Raw genomic sequence first — 21,129 nt, 5'->3', positions numbered from 1 at the left:
TTTTAGCAACATAAGAGGGACCTATCAATTTTGATAGAAAATTTAACAACACAAGACAAAGCCTTCCAGATTCATCCCCATGTTCAGTCTAGCCCACAAGTTGTTTATAAAGTGAGGCAATCAGCTCTTGCGACTTTGTCCTCCCAGAGATCAATGTAAACTGATTAAGGACAGAACCTTCAAAGATACATCTTCCATTATCAACCCAAAGAGGGGCCAATGTGACTAAATTTGTGTAAATGTTTCTATAAATTAAATGTACTTCCCTTTGCCTCTCCCTCCCAAAAGTAGGAGTTTAGGGGCCACTGAATTTTTAACATAGATCTTCCCCTGATTTAACAAAAACGACTTCTTTCACATTTCAACAGGTTCCTCAGGGACTTAATATGTGAGATTTGTTGAGCAAGCCTGTGCTTAAGCTTCTGTGCCTTTCCTGATAGTTTAGATTTTAATTTTAGATTCTGCTCTTTTCCCCCTTTTTGCTTTCTACCTTTTCTCTATGTTATTTCCTCTCTGTCTCTGTTTCATTCCACCCAAAGGGCACTTCACATATTATAGGAGCAAACACACCAGAGTTTTAATCCAATGTGCATATACCTGCCCATTTGCAGACTAAAGAAGCTCTGTGGGTCTCGGGGGTGTCGAAATCCACGGGCTTCTCCAGGCCACCAGAGGCAGAGGACTTGCTCCACTGCTTGCCAACTCAGGACCATCGAGGGTTCTTCAAACTCTTTAAGCCCTCGGTTAAATGAGATAAGAGTTGGACTCACTTCATAGCTTGACAACGTCCTTGCATGTGACCCAATGTAATCTGTGATATTAAAAAGAATATTCCGTGGAACCCTGACAAGGAAAATTTGAAAAATAAATATCTTTGACAGTTCTCTCTAATGTTCTTTCTCTTATTTGCAACCTCTGAGAATACTTGTGCATGAGGCAGATGGATCTATCCTGTTTTTTAATAAATGTACACTGAGGTCTTCCTCGCTCTTATACTTTTTTTCTGCTTCCACTCCTCATGCATGCTTAAATGACTCTCCTAGGAAATGTTGCTTATCATTCTCAGTATCATTACCCTGGGGTGCAGGGTATATATTTCAGAGCTTTCAGAGGGATGTATTTTAAAAGATTCTATCTCTCAGCACCTAATAGGCGTAGTTCTGATATTCCCCACACCACCCCCACCCCAAGAGTCCATTAGCCTTGGCTTAGAATTACTGGCAGTTAAAAAACAAAAACTGCCTACTAACATATTAAGGATGTATTAAGAAATCTGTGTCTTTTGATCTTTTTTTTCCTTCAAGAATTTATAGTCTTTCTGTATATTGCAGTGATGAAATAAAAAGTGGTTTTAAGTTTTGTAATTTATAATCCCTCAAACATTTTAAAAATCTATTTATGAATTAGGGGCTCTATTATACATGAATCCTTTCTACTAAGGCAGCAATTTAGCAAGACCTTCAGGAAACCAAGAAATAAAAATTTTCCTCATTTCCAGGTAACCAATGCTAAACAAGTATTCCTGTTTGATTTGATCATAATTAGAGGGAAATTTCTGAGAAATATCTATTTCTGCATTTATTTGTTAATATATGATTTTGTTGTGGTCTTTGCCAGTTAAAAAAAATTCCAGACCTCATTGCTAGAAAGAAGGGATTTCCATACGGGAAGGAGCCTTTGAGTTACCTTAATTTCACAAGTAATGAGCCAGCGACCCCTAAGAGTTCCCCTAAGTTCCTGTAACAGTGTGACCAGACCTTCTGTGACCAGACACCTGACCCTTCCATCCTGCACCACTACTTTCCTGCCCTAAACAGAGTGTCGCTTTCATTGTGACATCAGCTAATTCTCTTTTTCTAGGCTACCTTCATTTTGTAAAAGAAGGTAGAGCAAGCAAGCAAGCAAGCAAGCAAGCAAACAAGCAAAGAGTTATCTCAATATTTCAGAAGCTCATAAGAAGTTTGGGGTCAAGCATGGTTATAAAAATGGATTAACATTTGGGCGCTTTCTTAGGCAAACCTTTCCTGTTTTGCAGCCCTTGCCTGCTGCCAGTGGCAGAAAAGATGGGTTTTGCTTTGTGGTGGTGTCGTTCCAGCCCAGTAAAAGGTCTTACGCCTTAAAAGTGCACAGACTAGATCTGTGCTTGGCATTTTTCACTGCCAGCAAAACAGCAAATCATGCTTGGGAGATGTCACTTGAAAGAGAAAAGGCACAATGGGTTTCATTTTTCCATCATAATTTCCTTTGAAATGAAAAATGAATTTTCACAGGCAAAGGGACTCGGTTTGTTTTGTGTAGTCATGAGGCAGCTTCCTGTAGAGTCACACAAAGCATAGGATTTGGCGCTTACTGGATATTTGGTCATTTCTCTTTAAATTCCTTTGCTTCTAACCATCTCTCTCCAACCCTAACCTACCCACTTCTACTCTGAATAGGTGCAGCAAAGGGTGAGGGGCTGAAAGGGAGTGGGCAGATAGGATAAGGAATGCAGTTTCCAGAGAGAGGGGCAGAAAGACAGGAATATCCAAGTACAGAGGCAATGACTGAGGAGGTCACACACACCTAAGGTCGGAGCAGGCAGATGGGGAGTCAGCAAGCAGCAGCAGCCATCCCAGCCCCTTGTGGAGATGAGGCTGACAGGGCCTCTGACTTTCTTATCTTAGACCAGAGAACAGTCAGGGTTGGACTGACTGGTGCAAACAAGTGCAGCCTGTGTATGGGACAAAAGTAAATGACGCAGAGTTGACTCAAATGCTCACACTGATGCGACTTTTCACCTAGAATAAAGGTGCTTTTTTTCATCGGATTGCTTTCATACATTTAAATGTCACTATATGCATAAGAAAATGGCTTTGCTGAAAAGAGGGCTTTCAAACATTTTCTTTAACACATTGTATGAAGTGTGTTGTATTATGCAATTAAATGGACAATTATTTATAATCACAATGCAGGCACAATTGGATAGGAACAAATAGAAACTTTATTAAAATATACATGTCTAAGCAATTTTTATATAAAAGAAAAATACCATTTATTTTGGATTACCTCAAAAGTATAATAGCTGGGTAATTAGAGGGACTTGTTAGAAAATGATAATAGAATAATAAGTGAGGCATATTCAAAGAAAATTGAAATAAATAATGTGTAGTTTATAGAACCTTTGGTCCATGGAGTATAATTGATATTGTTTGGGAACTTGTTTGAATCTTTGGCCTCACCCCAGACTCACTGAGTAGAAATCTGCGTTTTAACAAGACACCACATAGTTCATATGGCCATTAAAACTTGATAAGCCCTTGTTTAAATGACCAAAGGAATCAAATAATGCTGAAATGTTAAAGTTCCTTTTTCTTTTTCAGTAAAAGAATTTTATCATGACTCAATTCTACAGGGATAAGGTGCATGTAGTTAGAGAGCTTTGCAGAGATCCATTCTGGATACAATGTAGAAGATAGGGGGTCCTGCTGAGAGATGAAGTGGGGCAGATTTGTGGGAGGAATTTTCTAGAAGGCTGTTCATATGATCATAATAAACAATGGCAGTATCTATCGTAGACAGGTGGCCTAAGCAAATCACAGGCTAAGATGGAGAGACCCAAGCCTGTAAGTGCAATTATTGAAGGGGTGATAATGCAGGAGACCATAGAATTGATGTGAAGTTTAGGGTGGGCGAAGCCAGTCGAACTCACTATCTGCATCTCTGAAACCCTGATGTATGGTGGGGTCCTCACCAGAAAAGAAGTAGTTCTGGGATATAGACAAATAAATCAGAAATAAACAGTCAATTTCCTATTCTCAACTATGAAAACTATGTTGCATGTTTATGGGCAAAGACTAAGCAGTGTTTGTGATTCGGGTTATCAAATAATATTGTCCAGCTTTAAGATTTAAAAATGAGTTTAAATTCTATGCTGCAAAGTCTGTGGTAGAAAATTAATTTGGAGGCAAAATTGTGCATTCCAGAACTAAAATTTTGAGCTACAGTATGCTACATGAAATGTTTACACAGTAAATCTTGAGTATATCTTAGGGTTTATGCTCCAAAATCCCAGAATGGTAGGGTTGTGGGAAACAGAAGAGTAGAAGAGAGTTAAGACTTTTTCCTGGGATGGAGTGAAGTTGGTGAGGCCAAGAATGAACTAGGAGGGGAGAGCAAGAGGTTACTGGACCACAGGGTCAATGAACACTCATAGCAATGAACCCTCTCCTTCTTTCTTAGACTTGCATGGAGAAAGCCTCTGGAAGACCCTTGTATTAAAAATGAGAAGGCTGAGACAGACTGGAGCAGCAGCAGGCAGATCTGGAGGGAGAGAGAGAGAGGAAGGGAGAGGAGAGGGGGCTCTGGTTTCCAAAGCTGAGTTCCTTTTGGCATCACAGAGCATGGGGAATACCTGAGAAGTCTCTGTGAGTCATGATGAGAGCTATAGGGAGCAAAGGACTAAATGTCTGGTATGGTGTGTGATGGGGCAGCTTCTTAGAAGAGGCTGAGGGAGGAAGCCAGGCTTCAGAATATGAGCAACAAGGAACAAGTTATGTGGATAAGTCAACTGCCCAAGCTTGACCTACAAGCAATTATCAGGTATTACCAAAATGAAAGACTATTGTATGTGCATGGGAGTTCGCTGCAGTATCCAACCAGCACAGCAGTGATCAAAGGTGGATGCCTCACCTTTAAAACATCTCTCCTACTCCCTGGCAATTTAGATTATCTCCTGGCAGAAAGAAAATGTAGAAGTAAAGTTAGCTTAAGCTGGCAAATCAAAATTTCCATCATCTGCATGGATGAGGCTCCAGAGCAAAGTTAATGTCAGTTTTAAAGAAATAAAGATAAATTTTTATGAAACTGACTTTTGTTACTGTACATATTAAACTGGCTACAAGTATATTTTTGGAGTGTAAAATTTACTAAGACCCCTGAATACCATGTAGTCCTTTGATGTTCAAGCTATGTTTCATGGATATCTGGAGCTCCATGGGGTGATCGCCAGGAGCAGACAAATAGGCCAAACAAAGGGGATGACATCCAATTTCCTTTCTTCCTGACCTTTCAATAAGTCCACCTTCTATACTGGACAACCACTAATCTTCTCTAACTACAGCTTGTCTGATGATAAAGAGTCAGTGGGTCATGTCTGAAAGCTCCTCTATGTCCGAAGAATACCTGGAAGCTTTCTTCCCTATTCAGCCAGTACTCTCTTCCCTTTACTGTCTGCTGGAGTTGGCACTCATTGAAAATGCCTCGGACAGCACCACTGATGAGAGAGATTCTTAAGAGTCTTACAGCCTCATGTAGACAATTACGATACCATAATCTGAGTGTGTTCTTTACTCTGACCCACTCCTCTGCCTTATATTCTGGAGGAGTGGCTGCAGGGCTGGCCTCCTTAGGCAATGATATAACTTCTGTTTCTCAGAGATGTGTAGGCTGATTGGGAAATTATCTTATTTTGCATGCTCAAGATCTCCATCCCTGAAGCGGGACTCAATGACACTTCAAAAATAGGGCCCAGTGGCATTGAAAGATAATTATCTGAAGAACTAAAACTTGTTCTATTGACTATAATGCATCATCCTTTGCTTCTTAAGACCTCAGGTCTCTATAGAATCTGCAAAGACAATAGTTCTGTATTCCATGGTGACTGGAGTGACTTAGAGGTTAAAATACAAATTGTAATGGAATAGAAGGGGGCATGTGCAGGGAATGAGTAAAAGAAATGGCAAGATGAAGTTGAAGTCACGAGAATTAATTTCACAGAAAGGTTGTTATTGCCCCCTTTAGCAGCTAAAATTCACATACAGGCACATCTTAAGTAATGTGTCGAGCTGTCCGAAAGATAATTTGAATCCTGTCAAGGCAAACAAGAATATGCTCACAAATTCAAGAGCAATATATGTGCAATTTGCACAACATCAATTTCTTTGGTTGTTTTTGGATGGAGCCATCACCATCAATTAAGTTAGTGACTCTTTGATTCAAATTACTTTTTGACATGTAGTCAACTAAATGGCTCACACAAGCATTATTTTCTGCGGGGTTCCCTAGGCAGCCATATAGTAAATGTAAACAGGTGGGAAGGCAGAACAGCACTGCTGCGGAAGCAACCTCCTCCCCCTTGCAGCAGAGAGAATAATAACATGAAGAAATGTGGAGACATTATTAGATGGCCAGGAATAAAGCTTCTAAAAGAGATTTGCTTATTTATTATATCTTGCTACTGATTCAATATTTCTCCACTTGAGGTTGCCTCTTAACCCCACATTGGGCTCTTATAATCAGGTCTCAGAGGTGAAGCAAGGGTAAGGCTGACTCTCAGACTACAGAAAGATCATATGCCCGGATATAAACTTGAACTTTATAGGAGTGGCGACGGAGAACAATGATATTATTGACAATGTCACAGAAATAAAGCTTCATGGAGCAAACATGTTTTCAGAAGCATATGTGTTAGAGAGCATGTACTCAGAGAATGAAGATATTTAATTATGATTTTTTTAATGCATAACATGAGGGATTGACCTCCAGCAACTTTTTCATTATCATGGTCAGATCAGTTATACCATTAAGGCCAATGTTATCCATATTCAGGATAGACTTGGTTGAGGTTTTCAATAGATTAAACGAAGTTCTCAGGTGTTAGAAATTATTCAGTCCCATGCCCACCTGCTTCCACATTAATATTAAGAGCAGGGATTCTATCTAATGTGTTCACAGCGCTGTCCCCAGAGCCTATACCATATCTGGCACATGGTAAGTGAAAAAATAAACTACAAAATAAAACTCTGTTGGTAAAGTGTATGAATTAATCACAAAATAAATTAACTTTACATTTGGTGGTTAAAACAAAGAAAATCTAAATTCTGGTCATGGCTTGCATTAACCAGCTATGGACCTCTGGGATCACTATAGTTCTTCAGGGCTCTGTCATACTTCTCTATAAAATGGAATAATAACATAAATTCCAACTATTTTAGGGCCAATGGAAAGACAACATGATAGAATCCGTGTGAAAATAGCTAGACAAGCTGGGAACACTGAACAAAGTAAACCGTTGTTTTTGTTTTCTCATCACTTCCTACAGACATCGGTTCTTAAAGAATATTTCTAAAGGGAGGAAGTAGCACAAATCCCTGAGCTGCCTACACTACAGTCCAATTTGATATTTCTTATGCACGAGATAAAATGTTTCATGCTAAGATATACAATTCCAATACCTTTGTGTTTACTGGTTTATAAAATTCAGGAGCATAAAATCCCAAGTTTCCTTGGGTTTTTGCCAAGCACAGAATACAGATGGAAAGCTGAACATTAAGCCTGTTATGCCAAACTTAAATTTGGTCATAAATTGCTGGATAGTTTCAGTTCAAAGAAACATGGCAGTATTATCTTTAAAGCACATTACAACTGAAAACCAGAAACCAGGGCAGGAAAAAACTGACAGGGAGAAAGTGTTTTCAAAGGAAACAGGGACAAAGCAGGTCCATTTTCAGCTCAGTCTGAATGCTCATTTATGTTGTCTCATCTTTCCTGCTATACTAAAATCACTTTTATTCATTCACTCATTAAATATACATTTACACAATGCCCCCTAGGCCCAAGGCCTGTGGAGGTCGTAATTAAAAAGCCGTACTTATTGCTCTGTATCAGGGAGGGTTCTTCAGTTGCAATCAAACAGAGGAAAAAAAAAAAAACTATATATATATATATATATATATATATATATATATATATATATAAAACTCTAGCTAACTTACTCAAAAAGAGACTGCTGTTAGGGTATAGGAAAGTGGAAATGGGCTGAAAGGCTAAGGGGAAACTCAGGATTTAGAAACGATGCAGAATGTGGTTGCAGCAGATGAGAATCTGGAAGTTTAGTAGTAGACATTGTCTCCAGTTGTACCCAGATCCTACCGTGAGAGTGAACGGATCACAACTATTAATAAAGTGGTACCAAGAACACTGAAGTTCAGAGAGAGGGCAATGAAATGCTGGAGTTTTGAGAGAACGGTTAAGGAAGGCTTCACTGCAAAGGGTGATGGCATCAGAAAAGTTTCGTCTTGGCATTGAAAATCATTCTTGTTTATGGTATCCTTTTGGTTTTTTTGTTTGTTTGAATTTTCAGAGACAGGGTCTCACTCTGTTACCCAGGATGGAGCGCAGTGGTGCCATGTCAGCTCACTGCAACCTCTGCCTCCTAGGTTCAAGTGATTCTCCTGCGTCAGCCTCCCAAACAGCTGGGACTGCAGGTGCCCACCACCACGCCTGGCTAATTTTTGTAGTTTTTGGTAGAGACAAGGTTTCGCCATGTTGGCCAGGTTCAAACTCCTGACCTCAAGTGATCTGCCCGCCCCAACCTCCCAAAGTGCTGAGATTACAGGTGTGAGCTACTGCGCTTGGCTCCTTTTGCTGTTTCGTGAGTTCTGACAGTCCATGGAGATCATCTTTCTTATAGCCAGGAGTAACTCATTCCTAAGAAAATAGATTTAAAAACAGGGCACTGTCAGTTCTGTGTTCTGTACAGTTGTCCCCTACAGATTCCTTTTGGTGGAACCCCAGAGTGAAACCACCATACATTGGAATCTAATATATAATGAGTAGGTCTTGTAATCGAGATGCATGAGGTGATGAGAAACACTTATTTTAGTTTGATTTCGCTTCATTTTTCTTTAAACTTGAGAACAAATGTTACATGCCTTTGGGGAATTTTAAATTCAAGATGTTTAAGTTGCAGCACTTTCACTTTAAGACATGTGAAGTAGAAATAGACTGGAAAAGATGCCCCTTAAAGCCAGTGAAATCAAATAATGCAGCGAAAGTGTCTAGAAGAGATCCTAACACCAATTCTGAGATAGTCAAGGATGAACTCAAAGACTGTAGGTAAAGAACATTAAGACCTGTTTATTCAATAAATTCATAGTGACCACCTGCTGAGTACAAAATCCCCTGGTACGAAAGCAAGGGAACTATAGTTGAGGACATCTGGGGCCACTCTGCCTAGGGACAAAGCATCATGTGCTGAAGTGTCTTCTGGGTGCTACTGGCCAGCAGCAAAGAACATTAAGGATGGGAGAACACCCAAAGTACGTTCTTAAGAAATAACGATGATTTTGTCATTTCTCAGCCTCACTTCAGAGTAAATAAGGGGCTTATTGAAACACCTCTGTTTGGGGGACTGAGACAAGGAGCAATGTCTATTATAAAATTGTTCCAAAGCAGTTGCACTATCAGATGTTAGCCAGGTTTCATATGGAACAAGGAGGTAGAAAGAGAACCTCTCTGTAGGGGGGTTGCACAGCCCAAAATACAGAAGGTAGGAATGGGTGGGTGAGGGGTGGAGGCTGATGGGCCTCCTCTGGCTGGATATGAGAGGTGATAAAAGGGCAGGGAAGGGAGGGGAACAAAGGTAGTTCTGAGATGTCACAGCAGAGAGAAAGTGGTAGATACTGCATAACCATTGAATCATTAGTTCTCACAGCAGGCATATAAAATACAAAATCTTATCTCCATTTTACAAATGAGAAAACGATGCTCTGAAAAAAATATATCCAAGTTTCTACAGTAAATAAATAGTAGTATTTGCTCATTTGGATCTATGTGGCACCTTTTTTCATTCCAGCATCACATCACATTAAAATTATTTGTGTCTTTTTCTTTCCAAAAATATATTATCTCCTTGAGAAAAGTGCCCATATTTTACTGTTACTCATACATTTACAACAGAACACGGCATATCATTCTGATTTTTTCCAAAATGTTGTTTGGTGATAGTGTAAGAAGAGATCTCTGAGTTTTCTTCCAAACTTGTTTTCTTGTTCTAAAACTTCTGACCTGAAGACCTTAACTATGCATAGCCATTCTTACTCTTCTTGGTGTTACATACCACATCGTTATGGTCACTGTGACTACATGGTGCAAGTTACTACCAACCTTCTGATTTACTGCCAAAGCTCCCTGCCTATTCTTCCCATTGCTAAGTTTGTCTCTGCACAGTCTTTCTTAACCCAACATCAAGAATGAGCCAAAGGAAGTATCCCAGATAACATTACTCCTCTGCTCAAAACCCTGCAGTGGGCATCTCATGTCATTCAGGCTAAAAGTGCCTACATTGACTTAGAAGGCCTTACATCATCTATTCCAAGCCAATCTTCTCTCACTAAGGTTCCTCTCACTTAATCCAAGTCCCCAGATTACTGCCCTAGATGATCATAAATCTCGTATAAATGAACGAGTGAATTCTTTTTGGGGCGTAAGGTAAAATCAACATCCACCCTTCTCCAAATAACAGCACTACAGATTTCAGAGAACCTTCCAGGATTTTTCTTTCTGGATCTAATCACTTCCATCTCCTAATCACTCTTGTAGCGCAGTTTTCAGAGTCTTTCTTCTGAAGTTTCACTCTAGATTTTCCATGTCTTTCTCAATATGTGGTTTTTCAAACTGAATTCTACTCTAGGTGCAACATAACCATTCTAGAATAATATAAATCTCATCAAATCTTGGCCAACTGACTTAAAAAACAAATTACATACCCTGGTAATATCACTAAAACTAAAAAGTGAAATTGTTACGAACTATTTTTTAATTCACTGTGTATTAATTGTACGAAATTATTACTATGCTTTTTAAGAAGTGGTTTAATTGCCATCCACACATTGACTGGGGCCTATTTGTTATTCAGGTTTTGCCTCTGACTGTGGAAAGAAAGACCTTATTTTATGTATGTGTATATGTATGTATGTATGTATGTATATCAATTCACTGTTCCTCATTGTATTGAACTACACTCATGATTAGCCTGCTTTAGAGAAGTAGTATCCACTTGAGGTGATAGGACAGTCCTGGTGGGATCAGTGTGGATGTTTTAAGATTTCTGTGGAGTAAAGGCCATGAAGGAAACCCAGACACTGTCAAAGAGACCACTCGGTGTCCAGGCCTTTTGAGGTTGATGACCAGTTTGCTTATGACAAGTGACTGACAGACTGTGAAACTACATGGAAGTTCTATACAGTCCACACATGGACACTGATTGATTAAATCAAATGCACGAGAAAGGGCATGATGTCTGAAGAAGCAAATGTATGCAGTTTTACCCCCTCCACAAAGATGTCTTAGATTAAAATACATGACAGATGGGGGAAATGATAAGTGATCTCAGACTACTGGCATACGTCTATGTGCCCAAGATATAGATGAGATGAAAAGCTTTTTAATTTTTCCCCAGCTATGATGGACTAATCAAAGGAGAGAACATTAATTTAAAAAGAAATGTAAATTGCTTTATAAGGACAGAACACCAAATCTGGAATTACTGAGGCACAGTACACACATGTTGTGAGAGAATAGCTCTCTTTACATTTTGTTCTTAGCAACCAAAGCAGGCAGAAGTTATTCTGGACCTTGTCTGGGGCTGGAGCCAAGTATGACATGTAGGAAAGAAATCGGCAAACGTCTAGGGTCGACTGATCATTATATATTCAGATAAGAAATGCTCCTCAGGGTATATGTGGGGAAATAGCATCTCAAAAAGTTAATGCACTTTTTTAAAGTCTAGTTTTAAGAGTGTAAAATATGCCATAAATTGAAGCAAGAACGTTATCAACAGTAGTCCTGAAAACCTACTACTATGAAAAACCAGGAAATATTGCATTTAATTGGAAGATGTGAGGAATGCATGCTAACTATAGTCACTCTAATAGAATCCTAGGATTCAGAGCCAGACATGCAAAGACAGGGAATAGTGAAATGCCAAAATAAGTAGGTGTAATCTCAAGTATTGGGAAATTTAAAACAATGTGTCAACTGAGTGGACTGGTCTTACAAGAAGAATAGCTAGCCCTTGCTGAAATAATGGAGTGAAAATATATTTTTTTAAAATCCAAAGAATTCCCCCAACTACCACATTCCTTGGTGCTTTTACATAATTGAAAATTATTCATTGATGAAAAAAGATAATGACGAAGATGGTGATATTTCCTGTGGTTTCACTGGTAGATTATGATTATCAACTAAATCTTTTCTGGTGTGGTGAAAATTTAGCCACTTCTGGAGGATTCACAGCATGGAGGCATGGGATGAGTAAATCACTTGACCATAGCGTATTCTAGTTCAAATGGGAAAGAAAGGAAATAACATTACGTCTTCGTGTTTATCAGGAAATCAATTATCCTGCTCTATCCATCCCTCTGTTGAAACTGTAATTCAAAATACACACTCAAAGCCCTACCTCCTCTGAAAAGCTTTCTCAATATTAATTATTATGGTTCATGTTCATAGGATCAGCTATCTCACACATGTACACATACAACATATTCACACACAGTAAAATATACATGTTCATACCCGCTTTACACCTTCTTTACCCTTATTATTCATGTTTTCTTCATTTGTCATGCCTCATGTAGTATATCCTCATCACAGCTTCTACTGATGTTGTGAAAACATAGTTTTCTTTGAACAAATTATCCAGTAGTTTCTCATCTTCAGAGGAAGACTCTTCTAGTGACCCACAAGACCTTACTCAATCTCCACCTTCGCCACTTTGCAATCCTTATCTTTCTGATCTTCTGTATCCTACCCTGGCCTTCTTTCTACCCTTCAAACACACTAAACATATGCATGTCTTAGGCTCTCTGCCAAGAACACTCTTCCTTCAGTTATCTATCTACAAGATGTCTTCCTACCTTTAGTATTTGCTCAAATGCCCCACTCCTGAGTGAGAGCATCCCTGACAACCTAAATTAATATCACCCATCACTCCAGATCCCCATTTCCTGGTTCATAGATCTCCATAGCACTTACCTAATATACATTGCTTACATATGTTTTGCTTTTTTTCCTTCTAACTTCTCCCACCCAATTGTGCAACTAGAATAGAGCTCCACAATGGCAGTAACTGTGTCCATTTTGCTGACTGTTATACCCCTAGAAAAATGCACATTCACTGAGTTGATTGGGCCCACCTCCCCATTCACTCACTGACAACATTATGATAAGGTGTTATTCCTGTTTTTTGTTTTTGTTTGTTTGTTTTTACATATTAGGAAAGGAAACCAAGAGGCTAAGTAACTGACCTCAGATTACAAAGGGAAAATGGAGATTGAATCCAGGGAAGTCCAACTTAGATGCTTTACACTTACAGGTTCACAGACAGAAATGTCCTAGGATCTTCACAACAACAGTACTTATAACACCTTCAAGCTGTATATTTAAATGCCCATCAGCAGCAGAGTGAAAATATCCACACAATGGAACACTAAAAAATGAACTGTTGGGGTCTGTGTCGGGGGTGGTGGAGAATGAAAGAACACACAAAAGACAAAGACACACAGAGAACATGGCGGCCGCGCTCAGAGCCTCCGCCTCACTTTATTTATACTCCATAAACCCCACGTCAGCAGAAAGAACGCAATGCAAAACAAACTTTCTTTTCCCAGATGTAACCTTCTACTCAGTTCTTTGTTTCTATGCTCTTCCTTATCTGCCCGCCTTCTTGGTGCCTACGGGAGTTCATTAAAAGTTCAATTGGAGATACTGTCCTTGAGCCCTATCTATTCTCAGCATACTGTTTTCAAAGGCCCCTTCCTTTCCCCCCCCCCTTTTTTTTTTGTTTTGCCTCAATCCTAAAAAGGTAGTCCATATTTGTTTTTGTGGTTTTTTTTTGTTTTTGGAGGCGACGGAGGGAGCATCGAATTACCAAAAGAAGTAGACCCAATTTAAGTGCCCAAAGTAATATACTTTCAGAGATTGTAGAAATCCATGTCTTTATCTGGGTCCATGGGTTAAAGGCAACAAGGCGCTGACCCAGCTCCTGAAGGGTTACAGTTCCAGACAACACATGTAATTGTTGTCGAAATGTTTTGGAAATGTTTTGAGTGAGTTTTTGGATGTTCAAACTAATATTTTTATGGCCTATTAATAATTTTTGGATTACGGTCCAATTTTGAGAGATGTTAAAAAGCACAGGCGTTACACAAAATTGAGTGGAGTTCCAATCACATTGTAATGTTATCCGAGTACTGAGGACAGTGAGCTGATCTCCAAGCCATGTCAAGGCTTGTTTCATGTTGTCCAATCTTTTAGTAAGTTGAGAATCAATGTTTTGTTGTTGAAGCCATAACCGGTGAGATTGTGTCATTGCTGTACAAATTCAGCATTTTGTATGTTTTGATGAAGAGCGAGCCCTGTTATGGCCGTAGTGGAGACGATGGCGACAAGGCTCATCACCGAGGCAATTATAAGTCCAAGGGCATGGAGGGTTTGCTGGAGAGAAGTTTAAATATAAGTCTCAAGAGGTCATGCCCCCCATGGTCGCGTAAGGTTAACAGGTAGCCAAATTTTTTTACGAACCCTGAGGATATAAATATCCTCAGTAAAGTTGTGCCACCAGGAATGATTGAGGCAAGACAAAAATGTACACGTATTTGTACAATTAACAATCCCCATATTATTATTCCATGTCAAATTTCCTGTTAATAATAGGTAGGGCTTACAGACACAAGCAATAATATATCAGGAGGTATTTCGATATAACTGAATATGAAAGGAGTTATTCGGGTTAGAAAGATTAAGGAGCATATTCCCCACAAAAATGCTAATGGCATTGCCTGCAGCTAACAACTTCCAAAGATGACTTTGTACTTAGGCCTCCTTCCTGCCATACCAAGGTTTTATTATTGTTAGCAGCAATACTTTTATTTACCCGGTGTCATTTTAAAGGTATGTGACTAAATTTTGTTTGAAAATTACCGTGTACACTTTAATCAGTTATTTGCATCCCATTGTATTCTAATAAATCCGGGGTTTATTTTTCCGACATTGTTGCCACTCTAGCACCTCAATATTAGGAGAAACCTCTGGAATAGGACAAAAAGGTAAAGAACTAGGAATAGTTTCATTACTATATACAGAATGATTATAATAACAGTATTAGTAGCCACATGACTATGATTATAGTGAACAACCCAGGCTTCATGCGATTTTCGGAGACAATGAGAACTATTTCCCATGCATATTGGAAGTTCTTCCACTCCAAATTGGTATGTGTTGTTTATAATTTCCGTTTCCCATTTTATATTGTCCTTGTCTATATAGGGGGACAGCATCCAAGTAGTGTCATTGGTGAAAACCTTAATTTCCGCCTCTCCCCAGGCGACTCCCTGATACAAGGGTGGAAAGGGAATATAAGTGCAATATTTATACAAAGCCTCACTAAGGGAAATAAGTCCCCCACCGAGGCACATCCAACAAAAGAAGAAATGCATGCTGAATCCAGTTTTTTTTTCAACAGGGTTTCAATTATCTTGTAGGAAACCACTCAGGTCCGCTCCCTGTAAGGACAAGAGCATAGCCCCGTCCCTGTTTTAGAACTTGCCCTAGAACATACTTACCTTCTTTATTAGGATACCAAATCTTTAAATTGTCAGCGGGGACTATCACCGAGGGAGGTGAGGAAAGATGGGTTACGACAGCAGAGTCTTGCAATTGTCTCCATTGATTTAAAAAATAATTAAGGTAAAAAGAACCTTCAAAATCAAAAAAATTAAGGTAGAAAGGTTAACCTTCAAAAAAATCTGGTTTTTTGGGGGGCTCATTTCCCCCTTTTTTTTTTGTTTTAGCAGTTGAGTTTTTAAGGTTAAATTTGTGTGCTTAATGATGGCTTGACCTTGACTGTTGTCCAGGATACCGGTGATATGTTGAATATTGTATTGTTGTAAGAAAACTTGTAATTTATGAGAGACATAAGTAGGGGCATTATTAGTTTTAAGTATAAGAGGAATGCCCATGATGGCGAAACAAACTAAGAGATGAGTAATAACAGAAATGAGAAAAGGTATCAATGGTATGATGAACATTTTAATCGTCCAAAAGAAGGGACATCCCGTGGATTAACCCCAGGATGGAAGGATGGAATGCTCAAAGGAGCACAGGAAGGACAAGCTCGAATAAGAGAACGAGCTTGTTTATGAGTTAAATGAAACCATTGTTGAAGGTCAGAACTATTAGTGTGATGTAGAGTATATTTTTGTTTTGTAGTATGTAGGTGGCCGATTAAAAGCAAATTAATTTGAGTATTACCATGAACTAATGGTTTAGAAAGTTGAGAATGAGAACGAAGATGAGTGATGAATAAAGGAGCTCGATGTTGGCTTAAAGTAAAGGATAACAAAGAAAAGAATTTTTGAAGAGAAGTAGTAGTACAAAGAGGTAAAGTGGCCTGAGAAATATAAGAAGTAACATAAACGAGAATCACTAACAATGTTACAACCAGTAGTAGGGAAATTAAGTAAGACTATGAGAATAGCAAACAGTTTTTTCTATTGTACCGAGGGATAAGGATAAACTGTAACTCAAGATTGATGAAGTTTTTTGTCAAGAATCAGAAGTTGTAAGAAGATAAGTGATCTGACTATGAGTGAATTGAGAGATAATTAAGGAAGGATTTCCTCCCCAAAGTTGTCGACAGTGATGTCGTCTTTTGATGATTAGTTTAGTTAAACGATCGATATAAGTAGTCAAGTATTTAGATGTTTTATTGGACAAAAAGATCTACTTTAGTGGCCGATTGGTCTGATGAATTATTTCTGTAGGAGAATGTAAAGTATGAAATAAACAAAAGGAAAGGGGAACATTAGGAAGGGGCCTTTTAAAGTTGTTTTTTTACAAGTTGGAGTTCCTGTAAAGCCAAAGGAGTTAAATGGCGTGAGTTGTCCAAGTGACTGTCTCTTTTTAGAATAGAAAAAAGATGTTATATTTTTAAAACAGAACGTATTGTTTGAAAGTCATTTAATATTTTGAAATGATTACGTTGACTTTGAATTTTTTGGGGTCGAATATTTTGTGTTTTTAAGGTATAACCTAAATATTGAATAGGAAAATTTAGTTGAATTTTTTTGGGGGCAATATTAAGTGAATAGAAAGAAAGCTGAGTTTGTAATGATGTAAAAGGACAAGTTTTTGAGATAAGGTAGGGCTGTTTAACATACCTTGAGGTAAAACTTTTTATTGATATCGAGAAAGTAGCTGAGAATTATTAAAAACAGGGACAGAGAAGATCCATACAATGATAAATTAACACAGTTGGAAACTGATTTTTTACAGGATTTAAAGTCCTATGTACGAATTTTTGGCATATAGTAGGGCTATTAAGTATACTCTGAGGAAGAAGTTTTTGTTGATATTTTTGAATGGGTTGTTTATTATTATATTTAGGAATAATAAAGGCAAACTTTTTACAATCTTGAGGTTGTAACTGAATAGAGAAAAAACAATTTTTGAGATTTATGACCATTAATTTTTAACTTTGTGGGATAAGGGCAGGATTAGGAAGACCAGGCTGTAAACTTTTCCAAGGTTTAATGTAAACATTTATAGTTTTAAGACAAGACAAAGATGGGAATTTCATGTAGAAATATGTGGCTTTATATTTCTTTTGGCCATTTGTTTTTTGACTTACTCTTTTAGAGTTTTAAGTATTTTTTTAAATAATGGTTACTGTTTTACCTAAATAGGAGTGGTGGCTATGAGTTTAAAGGATTGTAGTCCATTTTGAATATCATATTTTTGGCAGTTGAGGAAATATGAGGAATGTTTAAAAAAGTAGTAAATTGTTGTGAAAGATCTTGTTCCCAAAAATTAATATTGATAGGAACAATATAAAAATAAAAAAAATCACTTGACCTTGTTGACCTTTAGGACCGACACCGGTTAAAGGTTCTACGTCTTGATAAATTACAGTAGTACTTAAGTCAGTGAGTATAACTGAAACTTGTTTTTTTTATTGTATAGGCCACTAATTTAAACAAATAATAGACATATTTACCCCCGTATCAATTAACCCCTTAAAAACTATTTTATTAATGTGTAATGAATATAAGGGCTTTTGATTAGAAACTAAAGTTTTTCAAAAAACAGTTTTTTTTGTGTTACCAAACCCTCCCTATTGAGAATACGTTTCCCTGTCTCTAGGCATATAAATTGTGAGACTTGAACCATAATAAGAATTTTATTAGTAACATCATGTCCTTTTGGCAAAGGGTCACACACTTTAATAGCTAATTTATATACTTCTCTATTAGGAGACAAAGTATAAGGCTGAGTAATAGTTAAGTCAGTAGCGGCGCTCTGTTTAGTTGTCGCATAAGGTTAAGAAACTGGGGTAAGGTGTGGGATCCTTAAGGAGGACTTGAATTTATTTTTTGATGTTGTAGGCCATTGTTTACTGGGTATTGTATGTAGATTTAGTCAATAATCTAAGGCTAAATGGATACTTGAAATTGGGATTGGATTTGGTGTTGAGATACAACTTTTACTTAGTTATTGATTTTTTTTTCCTCCGATTATTTTAAGGAGGGTGACTACCAATTTTGTACTTTATAGAGTAGTCTAGAGGAAAGGGTTAAGCATGTAAGCTCTGGGGACAGAAAGTTATATTTTTATTTTTAAAATATAATAGCTATATGACTTTGGATACATTTATAAAACTGTCTTAACTTTGTTTTTGTCTACAAAATGGTAATAATTATAAAATTTGTCAGTTTTAAAGGGATGTTGGAAGAACTAAATGTAAGTGAAGATTTTTTTACAGTAGTGGACACATAGTAAGTACTTAGTATACTATGGCTATTATTACTGTTATTATTGTTAATATTACGTCTATTTATTTTAGCTCTTTAATGTAACAAGTGTAGAACCATAATTTTACATCCTTTAGAGTTACGCTGATCTTGTATTTTTTGGTCCTTTGACTAGTTTAGTGATTTATTACAAGAAACCTAGTTAGTTTGTGTATTTTTTTTTTTATATTTTTTATTTGTAAAGACTGATAAACTAACTACATTTTTAGACCTGGTGACATAAATTGTTGGGACCCCAAGCCTGTGGGCCCCGGCTCTCATTTTTCAGGAGAGGAGACAGTAAATTTTCACTTTTATTAGTTTTGAAATGACATTTATTTGTCCAATGTCGACCTTTACCACAACATTTGTATACCTCTGAAGCCAGCTTTCTGCCTTGAGAGATAAAAGTGTTTAATTTTTATGACTTTTTTTTTTGAAATGTTTAGGTTTACCACACTAAAAGCAAACACCTTGTTTGTTATTTCCTTTTAAGGCTTTAGACAAAGCTCCAGCAAATAATTGAGTATTATAAATAGCCCCTCTAACACTAACACAAGTTTTAATATATTTATCTAAATTGGCCCCATTGGCCTTTAACGATTTTAACAATTTTTGACAGTCAGTATAAGCATTTTTAAAAGACAACGTTTGTAACAAAATTTTTGAAGTAAGGTCAGCACCCACAATTTTTAATTGTTATTTTTACCTTATTTTAGGCCCTTAAAAACAAAGTCTTGATTTGAGTAAGGGCAACATTATCTAGACCAGCCTGAGTATTAAAAGTAGCATATTGGCCCGTGCCTGTGAGTTGTTCCTCAGTGGCTCCTGGGGGATCACACATAACATTTTTTTTAGCCTGTACATGCACCTTGTTTATTTACCAGCTGTGTAATTGTAACTACTGAGAACGATCAAGAAAAGCCTTCCCCAAAGTCTTCCAGTCTATAGGAATTATCAAATTTTTTGATGAAAAATATCAAGAAGACCAAGGATAGGGGTTCATAGTTAGAAATGGCAGCTTTCATTTCTTTTAAAAATTTAATTTGTAAGGCATTGAATTGGACATTATTGTCACCATTTGAAAACTGAGCATTAGGAGCAAAAGAAGCACAAATAATTGGAAACAGATCCAGCTCCTTAAATTTTTTTTTTTTTCTCTTTTCTCCCTCCCCCAATGGCAGGCAAGGCACTGAGAAAACTTTGCCAAACAAAGGTAAAGATAACGAAGCCGGGGGGTTGGAGGCACTGGAAAATCCTCTTTTAACAGGGCAGAAGGAAAAGAAACAGGGAAAGCTCACAAAGGTGAATTAGAAGAATGTATCTGTAATATTTGTTGAAGCATTTCCATAATACACTGCATGTCAGAATTTCCCTTAGAAGAAGGAAGAGCTGGCTTTTTCTCTTCTCCCCCTTTTGCTACCCTGGCACAAATGGGCTCCATTTCAGATTTATTTTATTTTATTTTATTTTATTTTTCCAAATCCTCAGATACCTTTCCTCCTGTGGCTACCTTACCACACTCCGAATCAGTCTCAAGTAACTCTAATGTCTGAGTGATAGAGTTACACAAGGTCCACAATCTTAGAGGCATAATATCCCCTAACTGGAGCGCTCTAAGCAGAGCTTTTACTACCTGTAACCATTTTTTCCGATTCAGCTGCACTTTAGTCTGATACTGAAACCAGTAACAATGTTGTTCAACATGGGCAAACAATCGCTTCAAAGTCTTTTTCTTTCACTTTTACTCCCATAGACAGCAACAGTCCTTGAAACAGCCATAAATATTCTGAGGCCAGAGAGATGGAATTCCCATAATGAAAGCTTAAGAAGGTTCCCCTTAACAATATCCGGGCCTTACCCGCCCCTAGGGGGTTCCCCTTCTTGTTCTCCCCTACTCACCCGTGCTGACCCTGCTCGCTGTGCCACTTGTTGGGGTCCGTGCCGGGAGTGGTGGAGACTGAAAGAACACACAAAAGACAAAGACACACAGAGAACATGGCGGCCGCGCTCAGAGCCTCCGCCTCACTTTATTTATACTCCATAAACCCCACGTCAGCAGAAAGAATGCAATGCAAAACAAACTTTCTTTTCCCAGATATAACCTTCTACTCAGTTCTTTGTTTCCATGCTCTTCCTTATCTGCCCGCCTTCTTGGCGCCTACGGGAGTTCATTAAAAGTTCAATTGGAGATACTGACCTTGAGCCCTATCTATTCTCAGCATACTGTTTTCAAAGGCCCCTGCAATGAACATATTTTTGAGTAAAGGATTCTAGAAATATGAGTCTATATTGTATCATTTCATTTATGTATATACTGATGTATACGACATAAACCAAAAAACGGCAAAATTGAATTATGTCATCAGAAGTCAGGATGGCGATTATTATCGTTGGGGGTGGCCGTAGTAGTGAGCAGATGGAAACAAGAGATGATCTTCTGGGGTGCTGCTAACATTCTGATTTTGTACCTTGAAGTAGGTATGTGAGCGCATTAAGCTTGTGAAAATTTATTGTTTTG

General features: G+C 37.9%; 1 long non-coding RNA gene across 1 annotated transcript in view; it reads right to left on the bottom strand.

Moving 5' to 3' along the window:
* LOC106994462 (uncharacterized) overlaps positions 1-20,848 on the bottom strand; it is a 137,036-nt gene extending 116,188 nt beyond the window's left edge. Inside the window, exon 1 of the long non-coding RNA XR_013408247.1 lies at positions 20,511-20,848. This is a non-coding gene — a long non-coding RNA (uncharacterized LOC106994462). The remainder of the gene's footprint in view (positions 1-20,510) is intronic.
* Positions 20,849-21,129: the final 281 nt, after the last annotated feature.

This window comes from Macaca mulatta, chromosome 18, assembly GCF_049350105.2.
Source record: "Macaca mulatta isolate MMU2019108-1 chromosome 18, T2T-MMU8v2.0, whole genome shotgun sequence".
NCBI lineage: Eukaryota > Metazoa > Chordata > Mammalia > Primates > Cercopithecidae > Macaca > Macaca mulatta.
The sequence above is the reverse complement of the archived record's forward strand: the minus strand, read 5'-3'. Positions and strand labels throughout refer to the sequence as shown.